The 23,850-nt window shown below is 48.1% G+C and overlaps 1 protein-coding gene across 3 annotated transcripts in view; it reads left to right on the top strand.

Annotated features, from left to right (window-relative positions):
- The first annotated feature begins 3,365 nt into the window (after positions 1-3,365).
- Positions 3,366-23,850, top strand: part of MYO1B (myosin IB) — a 173,529-nt gene continuing 153,044 nt past the window's right edge. For 2 of the 3 annotated variants that reach the window (XM_084778430.1, XM_084778431.1), the window contains exon 1: positions 3,366-3,581. The gene's annotated coding sequence lies outside the window, so the exon portion shown is untranslated. The remainder of the gene's footprint in view (positions 3,582-23,850) is intronic. The other variant, XM_084778429.1, reaches the window with a different exon arrangement.

Here is a 23,850-nt window from a genome sequence, read left to right on the forward strand (position 1 = left end):
TATTCCGCTTCCGCATCGCAGCAGCCCATCACCGAGGGAAGACAGAGCAGGAACAGATGCAGAGACCATGGAGGGGTGCTACTCACTGGTGCGATCCCCATGGCTCGCTCAGCCTGCTGTGTGGTGGCATCTGGCACCACCGGCCCAAGACGGCACTACCCACAGGGAGCTGGACCCGCTCACCTCAATCATCACTGAAGAAAAAGCCCCAGAGCCTTGCCTACCGGCCAATCGAGTGGGAGCATTTTCTCCGTTGAGGTTCTCTTTTCCCAAGGGACTCTACCTCATGTCAAGTTGACAGAAAACTAACCAGCTGAGGCAGAGAAGAACCTTCTGGTCCAAACTGCAGAGCCAGCTCAGGCAGGGATGCTGAAGAAATCTGAAATTATGCCAAAATAAGGCAGGCTAGCTAACACCAAAATAAGGCAGGAGTAGGTTTTACGATTCTGCCATTGTCCTTTTGTATTACTGCTGAACTCCTCAAAAAAATTTTTTTATGCTAATTAAAAAAAAAAAAGACAACTTTAAGAGGTAGAGGCAGGGGGCTGGAGAGATGGCTCGGTGGTTAAGAGCACTGCCTGCTCTTCCAAAGGACCCAGGTTCAATTCCCAGCACCCACATGGCAGCTCACAACTGTCTTTGACTCCAAGATATGACACCCTCACACCAGCACACATAAATTTAAAAAAAAAAAAAAAAGGTAGAGGCAGGCAGAACGCTGTGAATTTGAGGCTAGCCTGGTCTACAAAGCGAGCCTAGGACTGTCAAAATAACACAGAAAAACCACGTCTTGAAGAAAACAACAACAACAAGAAAATTCTATTTATTTGTTATTGCTGTTGTTGAGGGAGGTGCTGGGGTGCCAGGGCACACCCGTGGAGGCTAGGGAGAACAATCTGGAGTTATTTCTCTCCTTCGCTTTACATAGGTTCTTGGGATCAAGTGTAGGCTGGCAGACCTGCCAGAGTGTTTTGCCTGCTGGGCCACCTCAATGGTCCCAAAAAATGCTTTTTTTTTTTTTTTTTTTTTTTTTTTGGTTTTTCAAGACAGGGTTTCTCTGTGTAGCCTTGGCTGTCCTAGACTAACTTTGTAGACCAGGCCGGCCTTGAACTCACATCAATCCGACTGCCTCTGCCTCCCGAGTGCTGGGATTAAAGGTGTGCGCCACCACACCTGGCTCCAAAAAAATGCTTTTAAAGAGTGTAAGATAATGAAGACAAGCAATCCTACAGGACGGTAGCATTTCTCTTCATGAACATTTCCCCTTCTGTGCTCACCGCAGCTTGGCAAGAGTCCGCTGTTCCACTGTGAGCCTCTCCACCAGCCTGTCGGGTGAAGCCTGGCCCGTAGATGCCTTTGCTCCTGGGACTAGATAATTTATGTTTCCACCTCAAGCTCTTTTTTTGTTTGTTTGTTTTTGTTTATGTTTTTCGAGACAAGGTTTCTCTGTGTAGCCTTGGCCTCCTGGGCTCACTTTGTAGACCAGACTGGCTTTGAACTCACAATGATCCACCTGCCTCTGCCTCCTGAGTGCCACCTCAAGCTCTTAATAAAAGTCTTTCTTTATACACTCTATTTCCTCCAAAAAGACCAAGGAGAAAGTTTTTAAAAGATGCCTTTGTAGTTGGTGGATTTATTAACTTTTGACAACTGTTAGAAGAACTTTAATCTTTTCTAAAAAGTTCTTGATCGGTTGGCTTTTGCCAGGAAGGTAAAGGGATATTTAACCCTTATGGTACGTCTTCAGAAAGCTTGAGGTTTATGAAAACTAGGTTAACCATGTTTTTAAAAATAATTGTGACATGCTCTAAGGCTGTTTTTCACTTGGTTTTTAAATCATTTCTTGGTTGTTTTTCTCTGTTAGTGGAGCCAATAGTTGCTGGTCCTTTTGGGGGGAACTACTTGAAAGCAAGTAGAAAGCCTCAGTTTCCCCAACTATAGGAGGTCTAAAGGCAGAACTACTCCAGCTTAGCGAGGGTTCCCGTCCCTCCTTGGGGCAGGCATCTTCAAGGCTTGAGCTCTCACAGTCCCAGTGGGCAATGATTCATCCTAACTCTTCACTAACGCATGCCCGGTGTCTGTGATCAAAAGTTCTAGGTCTGGGGAATGCAGTGGGGTTGGCAGAGAGCCTGCCAGGTGTGCATCGTCAGCACAGCATGAAACAGGGGTGACTGGTGGGTCCGCGTGCTACTCCAAGCACTCAGGCACTTGAAGCGGCTGGTCACCTTTGGCTACACATTGAGTTTGAAGCCTGTCTGTGTTTCACAACAGAGAATTGGGGGGTGGGGGGGCTCTCTCCGCAGCTGTACCACTTACCAGCTGGAGGGAACGTCTCTCTATCCTTGGTGGTCCCATTCTCTAAAACAAAAATAAGAAAGTAAGTTACAAAAAAATAAAAAAAAAAGAAAGAAAAAAAAAGAAAGAAAGTTACCTCCCAGATTTTTTTGGTGAAGATTAAATAAAATTGTACCCAGTACTCAAAATGTGTGAGTGAGCTTAACCCATTATACCAACCAAAGATCTAGGTGGTGCTGATGCTGACATCAATGACGGCAGAATTCCAAGCAGATACAATTTGTAGAGGTCCTGGTGGCATTTGATAAATGCCGGTGCTTGCAGTTCTTGTGCCGGTGGCAGAGAGTGACTATATAAGGCTTGCAATCTTTGATTCACCTAATTTTAGTGACAGTTCCCAGATATAGGTCAGTGCACTTAAACCTGGCCCCATTTATGGCAATTTATTTCATTATAGGATGAAGTCTTTAGATTCATGAGTAATAATTACTGTGTCTGCAGTGCGTTTAACACCTCAGACACGTAATCCTCACCTAACCCCATGAGTAAGTTTGATGAACACCCTTCCCTCTTCCAGGAAGAATCCAGAGCCAGGGTCACGTGGCTTGTCCTGAATCCCCGCGTGGTGAGGACGGCTGGAGTAAGAAGTTGGGGGTACGGGGGTCTGATTCCCTAGACCATGGCCAAACGACTGTCAGTCATCGCTCAATACCCAACCCTATATTCAATACGTATGTGGGTGACAGTGACAATAAAAGCCTCGAATGGCAGGCTGTTTTCTCTTTCAGCAAATTAGCATTTTGTGATATTCCTGGGCACCCAAACTTTGACCTAGCGGAGGAGGCAATGTGGAGAAGGAATGTTCTCTCCGGTGTTCGCGGCCAGGCTCCTCCAGCTGGCTCTGCATTCTGTTCTGCAGTTCGCGGATTTTGCAGTGACCAAGGTGAAGGGCCAGCGCGCGTCCCTGGGTGTCCCCGCCCGCCAGGGTGCTCACCGGGGGGCGCTGTGTGGCCCAGGAGCGAGGGGCGCGTCCGGGCGGCGAGGTCGCCGCCCCCGCCGGGAGAGGGGAGTGGCCGCGCCGCCGCCGAGCCCGAAGCCAGCGCACTCGGAGCCGGGCGGGCGGACGCAGTGTGGGTGCACGGGACGGGCGGTCGGCTGAGCAGCGCGGGACCCTCGGCGGCGGCAGCTGTGGCACGAGCCCCGCATCGGGTCGCACCCGCATTCCCCAAGGCGGAGGCCAGCGAGCAGCACGCGGAGGCGGAGCGGCAGGGCGGGCGCCGGGCGAGGTATGCTGCGCTCTCCCGTGCCGGGAGCCTTCCCGCCCGTGCCTTTGTGCGCGCGGCCCCGGGCTCAGCCGCAGCCTGCGAGCGCGGCTCCCCGGCTCCCGGGGCGCTCCTGGGGGGATGCGGCGGCGCTCCAGCGTGAACGCACGCGCGCTCGAGGTCGTCGGGGGTGATCTGGGCTCCGTGTGGCTTAGGGGGAGGCGCGTGGGGGGTTGTAAACTAAGTTGCTCTCTCACTTTGTGATATCTGCTTCGTACCTATGGGCACCGGGGAGCCCCGTTTTCTGTGGTTCCACCCGCACCCCTCCTCCATCCCTCTGGCCCACTGGAGTTTCCTGGCTCTGGGCTCTATGGAAGGACGCGCTATGGCTTCCTGTGGGAAGGAGAAGCGGAGGCAGAACAATGGGACGTCCTGGGGAGTGGGGTTCAGGTGCGGTGTGCCCTGGCCGCGGTACACGAGGCGGGGCGCAGGACCCGGTGGCTCGCCCTGGGCGTGCAGCTGCGCTCCGCTCCTTTGTTCCGCCACAGCGGAGGGGGCTGCCTCGGGTCCCGTTTCCTGCCCGGGATGGGATTGATTCACAGTCCCAGAGAGGCTAGGGGAAGGGGGCGGGGCTCGAATGGAAACCAGATTGGGAACTGGAGCCCTGGAGGGTGCTGGGACGGGTGGAGCGCTGGGGAGGGGGGTGATGAGAGTGCGTTGGAGTTAATTACAAACACAACCTTCTGTCTAAAGGCCTGTGGAGTTTATTTGCGGTGCTTTGTTCATGCTACGGCCTAGCACTAATTGTTGCAACAAGTTCTGTTCTTCCTTGAAGTTCTAGGCTCTGGCTATAGGAGTTTGCTGAATGCAGATCTTGCTAGTTATAACGGATAAAGAGTTGTTTTTTTTTTTTTTTTTTAATGAATGAGGATATTTGTGTGCATGTGTGTCTGTGGATTTCACTGTGACTCTAATAGGCTGACAGAAAACCAAAATCAAAACCAAACCAAACCCCTCCCCTAAAACTTTTTGAGACATGGTTTATTCCCTGCCTGACCTGAGATCCTCCTGCCTTTGCCGTCTGAGTGCTGGGACTAAAGGTGTGTGGCACCACACCCGACTAGTTGTATACAGAATCCTTTTGACAAAAATGGTTTTTTCTCCATTATTGTACAATATAGTTATGATGGTCTCCAAAGCATGTTTGTGGCCTGGGAAGCACCAGGAAATCGGATTGCTAAATAAATGAATCAGATGATGTAACGGTGAGTTGAGGTTCTTTTGTCATTAGTCTGGGGAGGGGCGTGGGGGGAGGAATGGGACACACAGGACACCCCACACTCATTTTAGCTTTGGGTTTTGAGACTGGAGCATGGCTTTAAGTGCTCCAGGCTTTCCTGTGGACCCACTGGAGTAGGAGAGAGAACACTGCCTGACAGTGTTTCTCTCTCTCTCTCCCTCCCTCTCTCTCTCTCTCTCTCTCTCTCTCTCTCTCTCTCTCTCTCTCTCAGGAGTAGAATTGAATGTAGTATGCCAGGCATTTGTTAAGGTGACCCGGTTTGAGATTGGAATCAAGAATCCCAGAAGGATTGGCGGTCTCGGGAGTGGGGCGAGCCTTGGGGATCGAGTGATGGCTGCTTTCTGGACAGGGTATTCCAAGCGAAACTGGGAGGAGGCTGACATTTCCAGGCATTGATGGCTATGCCTGTGGGACGCTGATGGAAGAGACCCAAAGTCCAGTGCAGGTTAGAATTACTGTGGGGGGTAACTTAACAGCCTCTGCCTGGGACCAGCACTGCCTTTTGGACAAGCTGAGGGGCCACCATGAAACCACTACTTTGGCCCATTGCTGTTAAGAGGAACCAAAGCTGAAAGCCTTTTAACCTTAGAAGGCGAACTGGGCGCTTACTCTGGGGGGGAAAAATGCTTTGTGCCCACTACGTGGTAATGGAAAAGAGCTGTGTAAGCGCCTGCTGAGGGCTTGTCTCTTTGGAAGGGGATGTGGTCAGGCTTTCAGGCCAGGCTGTGAGGTTGTGGAACATGTCCTCAAAAGCCATTACGGCGACGAAGTGAAGTTGGAGTTGGGACAGTGTCCAAGTGTGAAGTTGTTTGTCATTACAACTGACACTGCCTGGCAAAGCGCTGTGGCACGGGCAGTTTACAGAGGGATGTTCTTCTGTTGTTATCCTGCCGTTCCAGGCTTTTCATTCATGTGCGTTCTGTTGGATTCCTCCCAAGGGCTCTTGGGTCCATGCATTAACAAAATGTAGAGCCTAAGCGCACTACGGCTACTGGAGAGACATGAAAGGGACACTCCTCCAATAGCTGGTTTCTGGCCTCTGCCTGTCCCAATGGATGAGGGGTTGTGTGATAAGTCTGGCAACAGGCTGCACCCCCTTCGGGGGTGACTCATCACTTTGTCAAGTCTGGAGTTAGCCCTGACTTTCTCTGCACAGCCGCGCACAACAACAGGGATGGACTGAGATCGCTGGGGAAGGGTGTGGGCCGGGAGTGGGATGGACATCTGTCTAAGAAGAGAACCGTGGTGTCCTCAGCATCCACTGTGTGCCTGTGCTTGTACCCATTGACCTCCTTTTGGGTGAGGGTTGTCTCCTATCTCTGGTCCACTGTTGTCAGCAGCTAGACATCCAGATTTAAATTGAACAAGCTAGCGCTAGTTAACGGCTTATAGGCACCATCACTGTATTAATCTTTAAAATAACTTGGCCAAAGGTCTCAGTTAGCCCAGGCTGGCCTAGAATTCATTATGTCGCTTGAGGTTGCCCTGGAACTCCTGACCAGCTTTATTCTTCTCCTACCCCCAGGCTGGTTTTTCAGGCACATCCTACCATGCTCAGCTAAAGTAAATTTTTTGTTTGGTTTTCGTCTTACTTTGTGTCCCAGACTGTCTCAGAAACTTCTGTCTAACCTGGGCTGGCTGTTAACTCAAGGCTGTCCTCCTGCTCCGGCCTCCGAGTACTGAGATTGTGTGTGGGAGCCAGCGCCTCGGCTTGGACGTCGCCTCTTGCACTATAGTTGTGTGTGTGCAGGTATCTTGTAAGTGACAGAGTGCGGTCTGACTGCTGCTTGGCTGTAAAGTCCGTATTCTAACTAAACACTGTGTGATTGCGGGGCCTGGTGCTGAACAGTGTTAATCCCAGTTATCTGGAGGCAGAGGCAGAGGCAGACAGTGAGTTAGAGACCAGCATGGACTACTGAGTTCCAGGCTATGTAGAAAGACCCTGTCTCAAACAATAAACAAACAATAATAGGAATAATCATAATTTGACTGTTATTTATTAATTAGCTCTTTGCAGACTCCAAATCAATTTCATGTTTATTACAGTTGATTCTTCCTAAAGCCACACTGAAATAGCTTTGGAAGGCCAGGATAGTGACATCACTACTTTAAGACAGCACCATTTGAAAGGTTTATGTCAATACTTAAAAACCACCTCACCAGGGTCTTATGTAGCCCAGGCTGGACCAGAACTCAGTATGTAGCTGAGGATGACCCTGAACATGTTTTTCCTGCTTCCCACTCCTTAACTCGGTTTTAGGAGGTGTTGGAGACTGAACTCAGGGCTTCCTGCATGCTGGCCAAGTGCTCTCCCAGGAAAAATACCTTTATTGGTGTTTTTGAAATAGTCTTGCCATGTAGTCGAGACTGGCCTGGAATTTGCCATGCTTACATCCCTCGAACACTGGGGTTACAGGCATGTGCTACCACACCCAGTTTACTGAAGCTTCAACCTTTATTTATAAGAAGTTAAGTGGCCAGCATTTAAAAATAAATTCTTCCTGGGCGTGGTGGTGCACGCCTTTAATCTCAGCACTGGGGAGGCAGAGACAGGCGGATTGCTGTGAGTTCCAGGCCAGTGAGTAGAAACCCTATCTCAAAAACACCCCCCCCACCCCCCCATCCCCCCACCCCAAGAAAAGTTCTTTTTAAACAGCATGTCAAACGGGTAGAGTAGAGGTTGGCTTTATATAGTGCTATACATTTTCTATGTCTTGAAATCCGTTTTAGCTCTTTTTATCTCAAAGCCTTGAAGAGCTTGCACTTTGCTCCTCAGCTGAGCCGCAGAAGGAATGCGATGCAGAGAGGAAGTGGGACATCAGAATTGGAAACACGCGCAGCCGCGGGCTAAGGATTTTCCCAGCGTATGCTTCCCGGGCTGGCAGGGGCCTTTTACAGAAGACAGTCTTCCTTAGGAAGTGTCAAGGGTCTTCCTTCACTGGGCCTCTGAGATCATCACATTACTGAGTTCTGTGGGAACACACATTCCACATGGTTTGTGTGCTTAGCCCTTCCCCGCTGGGAAGTGAACTAGTTCCGACATCAATATAAAAGGGGGACAGAGGTGACCTGTATCCTTGGGCTGGAACAGCGGATGGTGCTGGGCAGAGACCAGACCTTGGCCCAAGAGTGACCACCACCTACCGGAGCAGGATGGAGCTCTATATTGAATTATTTATGGAGTTCTCAGAATGCTCCTGGGCAGGTTAAAAAAAAATCACACTCCTCCTCCACTTACACACACACACACACACACACACACACACACACACACACACCCTGTACATACATATACATGTACATATATATACACACACACACATATATATAATTTCTTAAGATAAATTTAGAGGCTGTAAATTGTGCCTTTCCTTGTCTTAAGTATTTCAGCCCAGGATACTATTGAGTCTTCAGGGTCAATGGCACAGCAGTGACTTTGGTCCCTTTGTGTCATTAATTCTCTGAGAGTGTGCTAAGTTCTCAGCTATGAGTACCTTCCTGCAGACCTGTCCTGAGCAGTGCTTGGGGGTGGGGAGAAAGGTGCTCAGTGGGCTCCTTCCCGGGCAGTGGCCTCTTGGCCTTGATACTTGAGGGCACCTTCTTCATCCGTTCATATTTAGTTAAAGCACCCGGTGGGTGGGAGGCCCTGTATTTGCCATCTTTCAAAAACAATAAAGGAAATCCATTGTGCCTCCAAGGACAGAGTAACAGGGCAGATGGATGTGCCTAGAGACTGGATGTTGTTGAGATGGGGAAACTGCCCGTGACAGCTGTGGCGATCAAGGCCAAGGCAACACACATGCTGCCCAGACAAAAGCTGAAAATAAACAAGCGGGAGAGAGGCAGGAAACACAGCCCAGGTGCCGGCTCCATCCTGGGCTTTGCTTCCTTCAAGTTGGGATGGTGCGAGAAGATTCAGGCCCTGGGCCCTGAGGTCCAAACCCTGGAGGGTTCAGTTCCATTGTGTGAAAAGGTGGGAACAACACACAGAGGCCAACAGGTCCTTAGCTCCAGTGTCCCTTCCTCCTGGGTTCACCCTGACTGCCAGGTCACCGCTCTCTCAGGCGTGTTTGTGTTTTAAGGGCTGTGTTGAGCAAAGATATGCAAGTCCATAAGGGAGGGATATTTCTGTCTTAGTCTTTGTTCCTGTTGCTCTGTTAAAATACCTTGACTAGGCCAGGCGTGGTGGCGCACGCCTTTAATCCCAGCACTGGGGAGGCAGAGGCAGGCGGATCGCTGTGAGTTCAAGGCCAGCCTAGTCTACAAATCGAGTCTAGGACAGCCAAGGTTACACAGAGAGACCCTGTCTCGGAAAAAAACAAAATACCTTCACTAAGGAGCTTAAGAAAGAGGTTGTTTTTGGCTCACACTTCAAGGTCTTGTCAGCCCTAGTTGGGAAGTCAAGGCTGCAGGAGCTCGAAGCAGCTGGAGTCAGGGTAGTGCATCCCTGCTGATTGCTGATGCTGACCTCGCCTTTCCCGCTTATGTGGTCCAGGATGCTAGCTAGAGAGTGATGCTGCCCACAGACCCTCACTGGTTGGGTCTTTGCACCTTAGCACGATCAAGGAACCCTCCACAGACATACCCTGGGCCTAGATTCTGTCAAGTTGACGCTAGCCATCACCTTCCTAGCTCATGTGGTGCTATGGGCCGTTTGTGATAGTGTTCACTAAGTTCTTGGTACATTGCTATTGGTAGTGTATGCGGGCGTGTGTTATGTGGCATAGGTTTTTCCTTCCTTTCGCCTTTATGTGGGCTCCAGGGATTAAACTTAAGTCATAGTGTTTGTTCACTTTTACCAGCTGAACTATCTCACCGGCCTTGGGCAACCTTCAAAGACTGAATTGTAAGGATTTTGAGGGAGCACCGCTTTGGAGAGAGACTTCCTCCATCTTTGTTTACGTTGTCCTCTAGAGTCAGGCCCCCTGCGTGTGTCCTGGCTGGCCCGCAGCTGGGAAAATGGGTTGGTTTCCCTCACTTCAGCCTTCTTTTCTGAATTTTGTGCTTAACTCCCCAGTCCTGATTCTTGGCTCCATGAAACTTGGGTCTGGGAAGCCAGACCCTGCTTGGTGATCTTTCTTGTCGGCCCCCTAAACCTGGCAACCCCATATCTGTTTCTGTGGGAGTTGGGCGCTGTCTAGGAGTTTCCTGGGAGCTCAGGTGGCCTCTGGTCTTCAGTGGGCTGTAGACACAGTGAGCTCAGGGGTGATACAGTGTGTTATGGTGTGGGTGAGTGCCCCTGCAGAGGTGGCCTGTGTGACATGGTGTGGGTGGGTGAGTGCCCCTGGGAGAAGCCTGTGAGCAAGCGCAGGAGGGGAAGGGGAGTTAGTAGAACTTACAGTCTTCCTAGCTGGGCAGTTTTAGATGTAAAAGACAAGAGTGACGTGTTTCCTCACCTACCTGGTGTGCAGCGGCTCTGGCCTTCCTTCTAGCATAGACAAGCCTAAGAGGATGCCAAAGCTGGCTCTCCCAGGGGCGTTAGGTCCCCTGAGATTTTGGAGATGGCTAAATTTTGCCAGTACAATATAGGGATTTTTTTTGGGGGGGGTCTGTTTTGTTTTGTTTTGTCTTAAAACTTACTTCAGAAGAGATTTGGGTGATTAGCTTTTATGCTTCATGCTGGATGCACATACGCAACTATCAGACAGATTTCCCATAATATGTAATAAACATATTTTAAGCTACTGGTATAGGCAGAGTCCTTCCATAGTATTAAAGGAACCCCTGTAAGTTTAACCTGTAGCCCTAGGGGAGGGTGGAAAACCGAAACCATCTCAGTGTCCTCTCTGTGTAGCCCAGGCTGGTCTTGAACTTGAGATTCTTTTGACTCTGTCTCTTGAGTCCTGGGCTTACCCAGCCTAAGAATTCAGCATCCCTTTTTATTTATTTATTTTTATTTATGGTTTTTCAAGACAGGGTTTTTCTGTGTAGCCTTGGCTGGCCTGGAACTCACTCTGTAAACCAGGCTGGCCTCGAACTCAGAGATCTACCTGCCGCTGCCTACTGAGTGCTGGCATTAAAAGTAGGTGCCACCACTTCCCAGTTTAGAATTCAGTATCTTTTTTTTTTAAGATTTATTTATTACTATGTATACAGTGCTCTGCCTGCATGAACACCCGCAGGTCAGAAGAGGGCATCAATTCACATTGTAGATGGTTGTGAGCCACCGTGTGGTTGCTGGGAATTGAACTCAGGACCTCTGAAGGAACAGTCAGTGCCCTTAACCTCTGAGCCATCTCTCCAGCCCTTAGAACTCAGTATCTTTAAATAGCTTTTAAAAAACTGAATTGAGCCAGGTGTCGTGGCATATGCTTGTAATCCCAGCATTCAAGGTGGCAGAGGCAGGCAGAGCTCTGTGAGTTCGAGGCCAGCCTGGTCTACAAGGTGAGTCCAGGACCTCCAAGGCTACATAGAGAAACCTTGTCTCAAAACCATTCCCCCCCAAATATAAAAAACTATATTGAAATAACAATGGAAGAGATTATTAGCTTTGGTCTTATGTGTCGTGGATCTATTGCTCTCCAGCCCAGGTTTTATGAAAGATTTTCAAGCACCTAACTCCCCCCCCCCCCCGCTCCCCCCACTCAGACACACACACACACACATGTATACACACATACACACATATACATGCACACACATGTACACATGCGCAGACATGTGCACGAGCAGGCACACACGCGCACACACACACACACACACGCATGCTCAGACATGCAAACACATGTACACATGTGCACGAGTACACACACGCACTCTTAGAGAACTGATTACAGTTCCTGCTGCCCTACTCACAATCTCCAGTGTATACCTCCCTCCCCTCCTCCCCTCCCCTTTGGATTCTGTGCTGTTAGCTCCTGCAGAGCTGTTCGCAGCGTTCACATAGGAAGCCCATGCTTGCTTCCTAGCTGACCAATTCCCCCCCCCCCCTCGCCAAAGTGCTTCAGAAGAATTGCCAGTGCTCATTCATTTCCGAGCCAGAGCCCAGCTGCCTTGAGGAATAGCTTCATTTTCATAAACATTGGGTTTGTGCCAGCTTGCATTGCTAGCCGTATTTTTCAGTCTCCATGTAATCTGCTTACATTTGAAGCAGGGCAGCTATAGTTTTAGTTTTGAATGGGCACTGCCACGGTGAGCCACGTAGGCAACCGTTCTGGTTTGCCCAACATCTGCAGGCCGTGGAGCAGTATTCGTAGGAGCATGTTAACTGCCGGGTTGGACTGGGATGTGCAGCCCACTCCTGTAGTGTTCCGTGACCCCTGGCTCTGCGTGCAAGTTTTCCAAAGGCTTCAAAGGTGTCTTGAACATCCATGTTAACGAAGTTTCTTAAAAACCCCTTGGTCAAATATGAGGCACCAGAGTTTGTATGAAAGTAATACCCCACTCTCCACTCAACGGTGGAGAATGTTCTGTCCATTGGCTAGATCTGGGTAGGGGTTTGAAGTTTATAGCCTGTATTGTCCTTGGCTGGTGCCATAGTTTGATACCCTATGAGCATATAAAGGGAGAGGAAGTCCCCCTCAGTCACAGTCATAGGGGAGGGGAGTAAGGGGAAAATGGGAGGGAGGGAGGAATGGGAGGATACAAGGGATGGGATAACCATTGAGATGTAACAAGAATAAATTAATTAAAAAAATAGTAAAAAAAAAATTAAATAATTATTTCTAACAACAAACAAACAAACAAAAAACCAAAAAACCTCTTGGACCTAGTGAAGTTAATCTTGATTTATCTTTCTCTTACAGTCTGTATGTTCCTTACCTTCCTTAAAGACAGAACTTGTGAAGTTGGTAATTTGATTTTTGAGTTCCCAGGTTCTGGGATGATACAGTTGAGAAGATGCTGGGACCTTAAAGGTCATGACGATCACTCTCTTACCATACTGGAGACACAGCCAGGCACATAATGCCACCGTGGAGGACATATCAGGAACTGGACCCCAAGCCTCTGTCTGGTTGGCTTCCTTTCTGTGGAGGTGGCTCCCTGTCCCCAGACTCATCTGAATCTGTGCTTGGCTTGGCTGTTTTCGCTAAGAAGCATTCTCATCGTCCACTTCTCTGCTTTCTGCGACCCTTTACCCACCCAGTGCGTTGCTGCATTCCGCTAGCTCTGTTCAAATCTGTAAGCCTGTACTCTGGTTTAGACCTTTAAAAGCATTCGCCCAAAATAGCTTGTTCCACAAAAAGAGCAGTAGAGTGGGAAAATAAAGCTCATAAATTACACAAAAAGGCTTCCTTGGCCAAGGTTAGAAATGCTCCGTTTGAAGTCAGTCTCTTTGCTGGGTGACCTTTGTGATGTGTACTAGAAGTCCTACAAGGAGCTGTGGCTGTCACACATGCCAGGCGATGCCTCCTGCACCCTCTGGAGGAGTCTGTTTGTATGCAATACTGCTGTGGTCACTTCAGTATACCTCTTTAGATCCAGGGCTGTCTGACTAGTGACAATATATGTCCTGCCCGAACTGCACTTGATTCAACCTTTTAACTTTATAATGCCTTTCTTTTAAAGAATTATTTGTTTATTATTGAGACAAGGTTTCTTCTCTGTGTAGCCTTGGTTATCCTAGACTCACTTTGTAGACAAGCTGGGCCGGAACTCAGAAACATCCACCCACCTCTGCCTCCCCGAGTGCTGGGATCACAGGCATCTGGATTCGTTTCTCTCTCTTTCTTGTTTTTTTTTTTTTTTTTTTTTTTTTTTTGTGTGTGTGTGTGTGTGTGTGTGTGTGTGTGTGTGTGTGTTTTGTTTTGGTGTTTTTGAGACAGGATCTCTCTGTGTTAGCCTTGGCTGTCCTGGACTCACTTTGTAGACCAGGCTGGCCTCGAACTCACAGGGATCCGCCTGCCTCTGATGGGATTAAAGGTGTGTGCCACCCCACCCAACCTCCCTCCCTCCCTTCCTCCCTCCCTCCCTCCCTCCCTCCCTCCCTCCCTCTCTCTCTCTCTTTCTTCCTTCCTTCCTTTCTTTCTCCTCCCTCTCTCTCCCTTTCTTTCTTTTTACACACACACACACACACACACACACACACACACACACACATACACAAGTCTCTATGTACCCCTGGCTTTTCTTGAACTCACAGAGATCTGTTGGCTACCCACCTTTGGGATTAAAGGGTGTGTCACACTCTTAGCCTTTTTGTTTGTTTTTCTGTTTTAACCCTGGCTGTCCTGGAACTCACCCTGTAGACCAGGCTGGCCTTGACTTCACAGAGATTGGCCTGTCTCTGCCTCCTGAATGCTGGGATTAAAGGAGTGTGCCACCACGCCTGGCCGTAGCCATTTAAAAACAAAACAAAACAAAACAAGACAAAAATGCTTGTTTCTTGCAATCGCCTAGTCCGAGTGGCATATACTCAGAGACACACATACACAAAAAATGAAAGTAAAATAAAAAAAAAAAAAAAGAGTGAAACTACTGCACCCTGAAATGGGATACTCTGCATGGTGGGTTGAGGGGAGCTTCAGTCATCACTTGTGTGACTAGTGGCTTACGGTAAGCCAACGTGTTAGGACTTACTTCTGGTCAGGACGCCCTTCTCCCCTAAACAGAGCTGCCTAGATAAGGGGAGAACCACCTCTGTGGTGCAGCTGGACACCCGACTTCTGGTTTCCCCTGCCACTAGCGCTTTTAGTTGAGACAGTCCCCATGGCTTACCTCATGGACGCCTGGCTTTAAGATGGTGGAAACTGTGTTTTGCAGTTTGATTTTTCCCTGGCTAGCAATATATATATATAGCATGTTGGTCTGTCCATAACTCCTGTCAATCACATGGGCGAGCAGGGCAGAGATCTAAAAAAAAACCAGCAGTAAGCTGCAGTGTCCTGCATTGCTGTGCTGTGAGGTTTGGGAGGCTGGGTCTGGTAAAGACAGTTTCAGCTCAGCGTATTAGAGCTTCTGATGGGTGTTCTGGGCACTAAGCTCCATCATTAGTTGAGTGGTTGGTTGTATTGCAGCCACTACTGCCACTGTCTACTGCTTCTGTAGGGTGCCTGAGGCCTGTCTTTGTTTAGAGGTCAGACCTGTTCCCAAGAGCTGGGTAGGTGGAGTTGATCTGGATTCCCCAGAGGCCTTTGCGCCTTGGTCACCTGGTGGTGCAGCTCTGTTTGGTCATCAAGGCTCTCTGCACTTGGGGCAACTCTATCTGCGCCTTCCATTGAGTTTAGTTGGTGTAAGTGAAAAAACAGTGTGGTGCACTGGATCTGGCCTCAAATAAGCATCGGCTTTGACCCTTGACCTTTGTACTTAGTGTTGCCAGCCTGTGTCTGTGGCCTTACTGTTGAGTGTTTCCTCATCTGCAAAACCTGAGTAATAGCAGATTCTTCTCTGGGCTGTAATAGGGACTGGATGAGGATTGTGTGTGTGCATAGGCTGTGTCAGGCCAAAGCAAGAACTCTGTGTTAGTTCCTGCTACGCCATCTTTTTGAGAATGAGTTCCTAAGGCTGTTTTCTTCCTGGGATACCCAGATCTGTGTGAATTCAAGCCACAGATATAATTTTTGACCAACACGTATGTAGGAAAAAATGGCTACAGGAAGAAATGCTGACAGTGATTGTTAGGATAGCAGAGTATTGGACTCCTGTTTTTTTTTCCCCCTGACCCACTGATAATTTAATACAGCTACTGGGAAAAGAGAGGCCAAGCTAGCCTTTGCTCAGATGCTGTGCGCCGGGCTGGCAGCCTGGTGCTGGCAGCATTCACTGTGGAGGGCTTTCCTGTTGTGATTAAGAGTTGTAGAAATGCAACAGTGTTCAACTGTGTTCAAACAGCCTCAATAGAAGGACCCCCATAGTTGGCAGATGGGCTGTGCGCATCGGGAACTCCTCTTTCTTTGAGAGTTGCTTCTGGAGTCATTTCCCTCTTTGTCCCCGTGTCCCCTCAAGGACCCCCAGCCATCTGCACTCCTTTGCTCTCTTCTGTTTGTCTCCCCTTAAATGCCTCTCCTTTTAATTCCCAGCTTTGTCCTTCATTTGCTGTCATGCAGGAGTGATGTGCATGCTCAACGAGTAAATTTGACTCCTTTCTTTCTTTCTTTCTTTCTTTCTTTCTTTCTTTCTTTCTTTCTTTCTTTCTTTCTTCTTTCTTTCTAAAACAGGGTTTCTCTGTGTAGCCTTGGCTATACACAGAATGTAGACCAGGCTAGCCTCACACAGTGATCTGCTGCCTCTGGCTCCCTGAGTGCTGGCATCACAGGTGTGCGCCACCATGCCTGGCTTTATTTCTTACTGCATGGTAAAATACTTTTCACCCTCTAAATCAAGTGGCCTTTTATCTAGTCACACCTAGAATCAGCAAGGGAAGCTATCAACTAATTAAACCCGAGGCTCCAAGAACACCTTGAGCCTTGGAGGGTTGGATTCTGAAAGGAGGGGTGCTCAGGGGCATGCTGGGCTTGGATTTTTCTCTGCATCACCAGCATTGTGTATGTGTCAGAAAATTTGAACTTTTCCATACTGGTAGGATAGAATTCTGGAAAATTACCCAGTGCATTTTCACAAAGAAGCCATGCCAGATCTGATAAGTTTCCTCAAAACCTCATCGCTTTTAATTTCTTTCATGGAGAGTTCGTCAGGCTTCCCAGCCTTCCTTGTGTTCTCCCCCTTCTGTAATTGTGCACGGAGAAGTGGTTTTTCCTGAGAACTTTATCTACAGGAATCGATGGTTAAGTAGTTTCTCAAAATAACACCGACAGGCCGCAAAGGTATGCGGGGGACAGCAGCGATGCCTGGCGTGGGGTGGGGGGGTGGGGGGGGGAAGTACCTGCCTACAGCAGAAATGCTGCTGATGTCACTAAGGCTGCAGTTGAGCTGGGCACTGAAGTGAGCGGAAGTAATCCCTTGCTTCCGAACCCTTGTTCTGTAGTCTGTTTTCTCACGTGGAATTTGAATGTAACGGATCTGTGTGCATTGGTTCTTTTAAGAAAGTCTGTTGCAACTCCAGCAGGGCCTGGGTCGCTAGTGGGGTTATAACTACGACTTAATGCTTTTCGAAAGCCTTTATCACAGTGGTTCTTTAAATCTGAGAATGGCAGCAGGTGCAGGGACGTCTGTCTGTCTGTCTGTTCGTCCTGCTTGGGTCTATTACCGTAGAGCTACAGAGGAGGTGGCGTGACTTTGCAGATTGATTTCTTGTGTTTGGATTCTGTGGCATCATGACAAAGATAAGGCAGGGACCCTGAGCAACCACAGTGCCACAAGCCTCAGAGCTTGGCCTTCTTTGGCAATCTGAAAACAAAACCCAGGTGTAGGGAAACTGTTGAAGGCATGTCGTTGCCATACCAGCCTGTGGCGTCTGGGGTGACTCTTCTGGGCTGACAGTGGCTGCCTGGCTCACCTTTGCAGTTGCTTCTAGCGCCAGCTTGTGCCTGGTGAGCTTGTACTAGAGTTGTCATCAACCTTGATTGTGCCTCAGATCTGCAGTTTATATTGTTCATATGTCCGCTTGGGTTTCTTGAAATAATTTGTTTTAAGGGTCTTCACTCTGAGAGTTTCAAAGAACGATCAGGTGCGGGGGAAGCTATTTTTATGAGAATTTGTCTTGGGAGTGTAGCCGATGAAGCCGGGGAATGGAATGCCAGCCCGAGGGACTTAGACCACTCCAGGAAACGTCCTACGATTCCCCAAAGCATGCGTAGAGTATGGGAGGGCTAGGACTCGCTCTTGGCTGGCTTATACTAGAGAATGGGTCTAAAGAATATTACATAGTGTATACCAGAGACTCTGACAGCACACGAGACCTACATAGGTTCACGCCAGACAATATCTGGGTCCTGAGAAGGGGAGTGGTGGACAGAAAGCCCCACCCCAACCTAGAAGCTGTTGCAACTGATACCAGCTGGGAGAGGGAAACTTCTCCAGTGGCGTGTCACTGGGTGTGTCAACCAACCACACTCCAGGGCAGGCCCTGTGCCCACGAATGCTTGGCCAACACAAAGCTGATTTGTTTCTTTCTGTGTTTACTTACTGTGTACTTTTGATTTTCTTTTGTTATGTTTTATATATATATATATATAATTTTTATTTTTTGCCTGATTAGTTTTTTCTTTTTAAAATTTGTTTTCATTTTCTGTTTTGTTTTGAGAGAGAGAGAAAAAAAAAACCATGAAGTTAGATAGGGATGATCTGGGATGAGTTAGGGAAGAGAAAAATATGATCAAAATAAATATATTGTATGAAAAATAAAGTTTTAATAAAAAATAAGAAAATGTATTTGCAGGGCCAGGGAGGCCACTCGGTCGGGAGAGAACTTATCTACCACCCAGGAGGCACTGAGCGTGGCCCCCAGCACCACATAAAAGTTGCCATGCTTGCTCGTGTCTCTGCTTTGGAGGTAGAGGCAGGAGGATCAGGAGTTCAGTCATCACTGAACCTGATCTCAAGTTTGATTTTGATAGTGATGCTGGAGATCAGCCTGGGATACCTGTGACTTTTTTTTTTTTTTTTAAAGCATATACTGTTTTAAAATGAAAACTATAGTCATTTCAGAATAAAACTTTCCAACCTCGTATATCTATGTTTAGAAACATAGTTATAAATAATAGAGGACATTTTCTGTGTTGATGCCTGTTGTTATTTTGAATTGTCACATAATTGGGCATCTTCATAACACTATGTATTATATGTAATGATCAGACCTCTCATCTCAAACACTGACCCTTTCTCCCTGTGGTGGGAATGCTGCACAGCTATTCAAATACATTGTACGGCAGCACAGTATTCCATTGGGTGCGATAAGTTTTTATTTTTTATTTTTTGGCATATTTATTTTCGGATTGGTTGGTTTGCTGTCATGAATGATACTGTGGATGGCCTTTTGGTAACTATAACTTCATCCTGATTTTGGATGATATTTTCTGCCAATAGAGTCTGAGAATGAGGTGACTATGCAAAGATTTTCCTGAAGATTGCCATTGCGTGTTGGGTGATAGAAATGGCTTGGGAGGGCACGGGGAGTTGGAAGGAAGGCACATAGTAAAACACCGGTTTGTGGCTTGAGTGATGCCCACCCAGATGGGGCTGCAGGAGGGGGCATTCCTTTTGGTTTGTGTAGCTCGTGCAGGCATTGGGCAAGTTTCACTCAGGCTGGGGCCAGGGCGGGAGTCAGGGCCTGGGATCCAGATTGAGGTACCATGATGTCTAGATGTGCTTCAAGCTGTGGACAGACCTGTTCAGGATTAAGCATTGGACACCTGACTAGAGCCTGGAATGAGAAGAGAAGATGGCAGACAGGACTCCGGGGACATTGTTTTGTGAATAGAGGAAGGAGGGTCTAAGACGAGGGAGGGGGGGATGGGAGTGGTCACATGGTAGAAAGGGTGGCCATAAAGATGCCGGCAGTGGAGGGCCACAGAGACACGGGGACGCTTTATTTCAGATGGTTTCAAGGCTTGTGTGGAGAGAGAGAGAGACAGCTTTCTAGGAATGGTGATGCCTGTCCAGTGTGGATGAAGAGACAGAGGCTGTGGCATGCAGGGTTGGTTTGCTAAGGCTTCCATGACTAAATGCCACAGAGCGGCTTTGACAACAGACCCATTTCCTCTTAATCTGAAGGCTAGAAGTTCAAGACCAAGATGCCAGCGGGCTTTCCGGACGGCTCTTCTTAGGCCTCTGAATAGCTTGCAGACGGCTGCCTTGTGTTTCCATTATGTCACCCCGTGATCTGTTTTATCTGTCACCTCTTCTGCCTCTACTTTATTCTGTGTGTACGGATGTTTGTTTGCATGCATGTGTGTGTACCCGCCTGTGGTCCTGGTGCCCGAAGAGGCCAGAAGGAGGCGTTGGATCCCCAGGAACTAGAATTTCACATCGTTGTGAGCCACTCTCTAGGTGCTGGGAATCCAACCTGGGTCCTCCGGAGTAATAGCCAGTGCTCTTAAGTGCGGAGCCATCTCTGCAGTGCCCTGTTCCTTTTTGTAAGGGTCTACTCTGATCCTCCCCTGTCACACGAAGGACCATCACCTTTCATGGTACCGAGAGTGAGAGCCTCGTCATGTGCACTTTGAGGAGACAAGTCCAGCCGACATGCATGGACTGTGAGCCCAGTGACGTCTCCCCGCTTGCCTCTACCTCCCCGCCGTTGGCCATCTTGCTCTTTGTGGCCATCCTGGTCCCGCTCGGCTCTTGCCCGTTTCTGTAGATTTGCCCCTTGGCCCTTTTCATGAATGCCAGTTTATCTCTCTGCCTTCAAATCTTCTTTAGTCACACAACTCTGTCTCTTGTGGCAACAATTGTCAGTGTCCCAGTCATAAAATGTACATCAGATGAAAGGTAGTAAGTTGTGTTTGATGGTACAGTGGAGCTATCATGGGACCCTGGGCTGTGGCTTCTCTTACTGTGTCTCTCAGTTTGTGGTTGGGAAGAAAAGCATAGTGGGAATATCAGTTTAGGTCAAGGGTCAATAGAAATGTACATTCGAGTTTGCCTTATATTTCACAAGTTTTTTTTTTTTCTCTCCAGAGTTCAGTTTTGAGTTCCTTTTCTTTTCAGGAGCCCTAACTTTAGCTAAAATTAGACAGAGTGGGTTGCAATCCCAGTGGAATCTAAGGGCAGAATTATTTCAGTGGGTATGTTATAACTGATATACATTCTTTCTCTTTATAGACACTCAGACATGCATACACAGACACACATACACACACAGACATATATACAGATATACACATAGACACACACACAAACATACATACAGACATACACAGAGACACACATATAGACATTTACACAGACATACAGACACAGACACAGATGCACAGATACAGGCACACAGACATGTACACAGTCACATACAGCGACCCACACAGACATACCTACAGACACACAGAGACACACATTCAGACATATATAGAGACACAAGACAGAAACACAGACACACATACACACACAGCATAAAGGATTACAGCTCTGTAGGTAGTAAGATCCTGTTTGATGCTGAGCCTGATACACAGACATGCATGCTAATAAAGGAGTCAGAGTTGACGTGTGAGTAGACACTAAGCACTTGGTTGTTTGGGGTTTCTGATGTGCATGCGTTCACCTAGAAATGTGGAGTTTCCGACTGCTCCCTATTACTGTAACAGAGTAGCTGAGGTGGGGTAACTTACTTAAAACCTTTTCTTCAGCTCATCGTTCTGGACATCCAAGAGTGTGTGCCTTTGTCTGCTTGTGTCACGGCGGAAAGCTGAGAGGTGCAGGAGCCCGCGTGGAGGGGAGGAGGAGCAGAGGACCTCTGCTGAGTAACAGCAGCCTGCCCTTCACAGGGCTGAGCCGGTCTCCAGAGAAGCACACTGCTCCTTTTAATCACCCCATCACCTCCCAACAGCCAGTCACTTCTCAACATCGCCACATTGGGCAGCTAAACCTCAACGTGATTTGACTGAGACAAGCCGTGTTCAAACCATAACAAAGCGTGTAGAGGGTTTTCTTCACCCAGTGATATGCTGGTATATATCAATATTATTTCTACATGGAAGGTTGTAGCCTTTTAAAAGAATTGCCTGAGCCTCGCGTCATCTGAATTGAGTTTTCCCCTCCGCCCACTCCCAGTATAAGGAATCGATGCTGGGGCCTTCACACATGCTAGGCACATGCTCTATGACTGAGCTGAAGATCATATTGTTTTCAACACATTGAGTATTGGATCTGTAAGTGTGGAGCGGTCATGAATGGATCTACTATTTGGCTTCTTAGAGCAGGGGTACCCACATTTTTCGGAGGTACTTTAAGGCCTTTTCTAGAGTGTGAAATTCTCTGTGAGGGCAATGTTTACCTCTGCGGGCAGTTTTAAAGACGTAAACTTTTGAAGTATGAAACCCAAATTTATTTGTAAGCAGCAGTGTATGGGTTTATTCTTTGAATCTTTAAGAGTTTGGTTCTATGGCGTGACGTGTGACCTTGCCCTCTTCATTCGATGCTGGGCTGTGGATTTGAAGTGTTATTTTTGTGTCAAGTGACTTGAACAGTTGTGACTATACATTTGGAACCGAGCAAATATGGCAGGATATAGTTTTGAAAGGCCAGCTCTCCTTTTAGTTGGATAGCATGGTTGTCGCGAGCACTGAGCACTCCGCACTCAGGATCCCGAAGAGACTCAGTCTGTGACACGTTAGTGATAGTGGAGCAAAGGCGTTTATTGAAACTTACTGGGTGTTCCAGTAAGAAAGCGATGCAAAAACAACACCACACCAAAGCTATGGTGGCCACTACTATGCGACCACCAATACCATTCCATTTGTTACAATCTTCTAATACGGCATAATCTATATACTTAATCACTATCTTAATCCTAATGGGAGTGGCATCTAACATTTCATAGCATAAGGGCATACGACCTGATCGAAGAGTCATGTCCAGCTCGTCAGGTTCGGGGCCGCGACGTCGTTTGCTGGACCGCTCGATGCTAGTCCTAGGTTGAGTGTTTTCTGGCTTCCGGTTTCAGATCATCAGAGGTTCGGTCCGCGTCTGCGTCGGTGGATCTCATTCACAAACTGGCCATGTTTAGGCAGTCATGGTGAAGGCGAGATGACTGACTGCTTCTTCTCAGGGTTTTTATACTTAACTTAACCTTATCATTTCTAACTCACACGTTTCTGTTAATCTAGCTTTCTACGTCATTTTTATCACACTTGTTCAGCATATGGCTGACGTCATTATCTTATCTACTCTGGGCACCTGCTGGTGGCCCTTACATGTTTATGACAGTGGTGACACTCTATTCTTCAACTGTCTAGGCCACAGCTTTAGAAGGCAGTACATGTGCCAGGCATGGTGGCATAACCGGAAATCTCAGCACTTGGGAGGCTGAGGTCAGCCTGGCCTACATAGTGAGTTCCAGGCCAAGCAGAGCCACAGGAGACCCCGTGTAGGGGGCGGGACGGGTAGGCAGGGAGAGAGAAAGGCCTTCTTGTGTAGGCCAAGCTTGCACCCTCCCATTGGTAAGTTTCACAGGGTTTTGTTGTTTTGTTTTTTAGTTTTTTGAGACAAGAGTTTCTCTGTGTTATCTCAGCAGTCCCAGGCTCCCTTTGTAGATGAGGGTGGCCTCGAACTCAGTGTTCCACCAAGTGCTGGGATTAAAGGTATGTGCCACCTTTCCCGGCTAAGTTTCCCAGGTTTTAAGTGGCTGATTTCTCTGGTGCATTTTTAAAAATTTCGTCTCAATTGAATCACTCCAGTTCTTATTCCCAGGCTGCTAGATTGGAGCCCTAGCTGTAGTCCCTGCTGCCAGCTACTGTCCTCTTCCCCACTTCCTGCTCCAAGACAGTGTTTCTCTGTCCTGGACTCGCTTTGTAGACCAGGCTGGCCTTGAACTCATGGAGATCTGCTTGCCTCTATCTCCTGAGTGCCACATCAGGCTGTGCTGTGCCTTTTTTTTTTTTTTAAATAGTAAAAGTATCCTTCAGTTGCCTGATGTAATTGTCATCTCCGAGGCTTACTACCTCCCTTTGCTAACCTTGGCCTGGTCCTGGAAGCTTCTAGCCTCCATACAGTCTAATCTAGGCCTAGAACGTTTTCAGCCTCTGAGCCTTACTGCTGAATAAGCTTGTCCTTTTTAGCTCTTTCTGAACTCTGGCTGGCTGGCTCAACTCAGCTCGTCTGGCTCAAACTCCTCTCCTAGCTGACTGATTCAGTCTGACTTCTCTCTTGGTCTTTGACTGAATTGCTCTGCTTGGCCTCAAACTAACTCGAGCAATCTGTTCTAATCTTCTGTCTCCTTCTCATTCTCTGGTTCATTCTGGCTTCACCTGTGTCTTAGCCTGTTCTCTCTTCAACCTTTCTAAAACTCTCCTGGTAAAACTGCCTCTGAATTCCAGGAACTGAACTGCCATGAATTCAACTCCACTGCCCTGCCTCTCAACTTGCTGACTCAATGAAATTGCATGAACAGCACTAGCTATAACTCAGAGATCTGCCTGCCTCTGTCTCCTTAGTGCTGGGATTAAAGGCGTGCACCACCACACCTGGACCTAAGCTTTTCTTTACCTGAAACTTGCTCTATAC

The sequence above is a fragment of the Acomys minous genome (genome assembly GCF_964271855.1).
Source record: "Acomys minous genome assembly, chromosome: 4".
Classification (NCBI taxonomy): Eukaryota; Metazoa; Chordata; class Mammalia; order Rodentia; family Muridae; genus Acomys; species Acomys minous.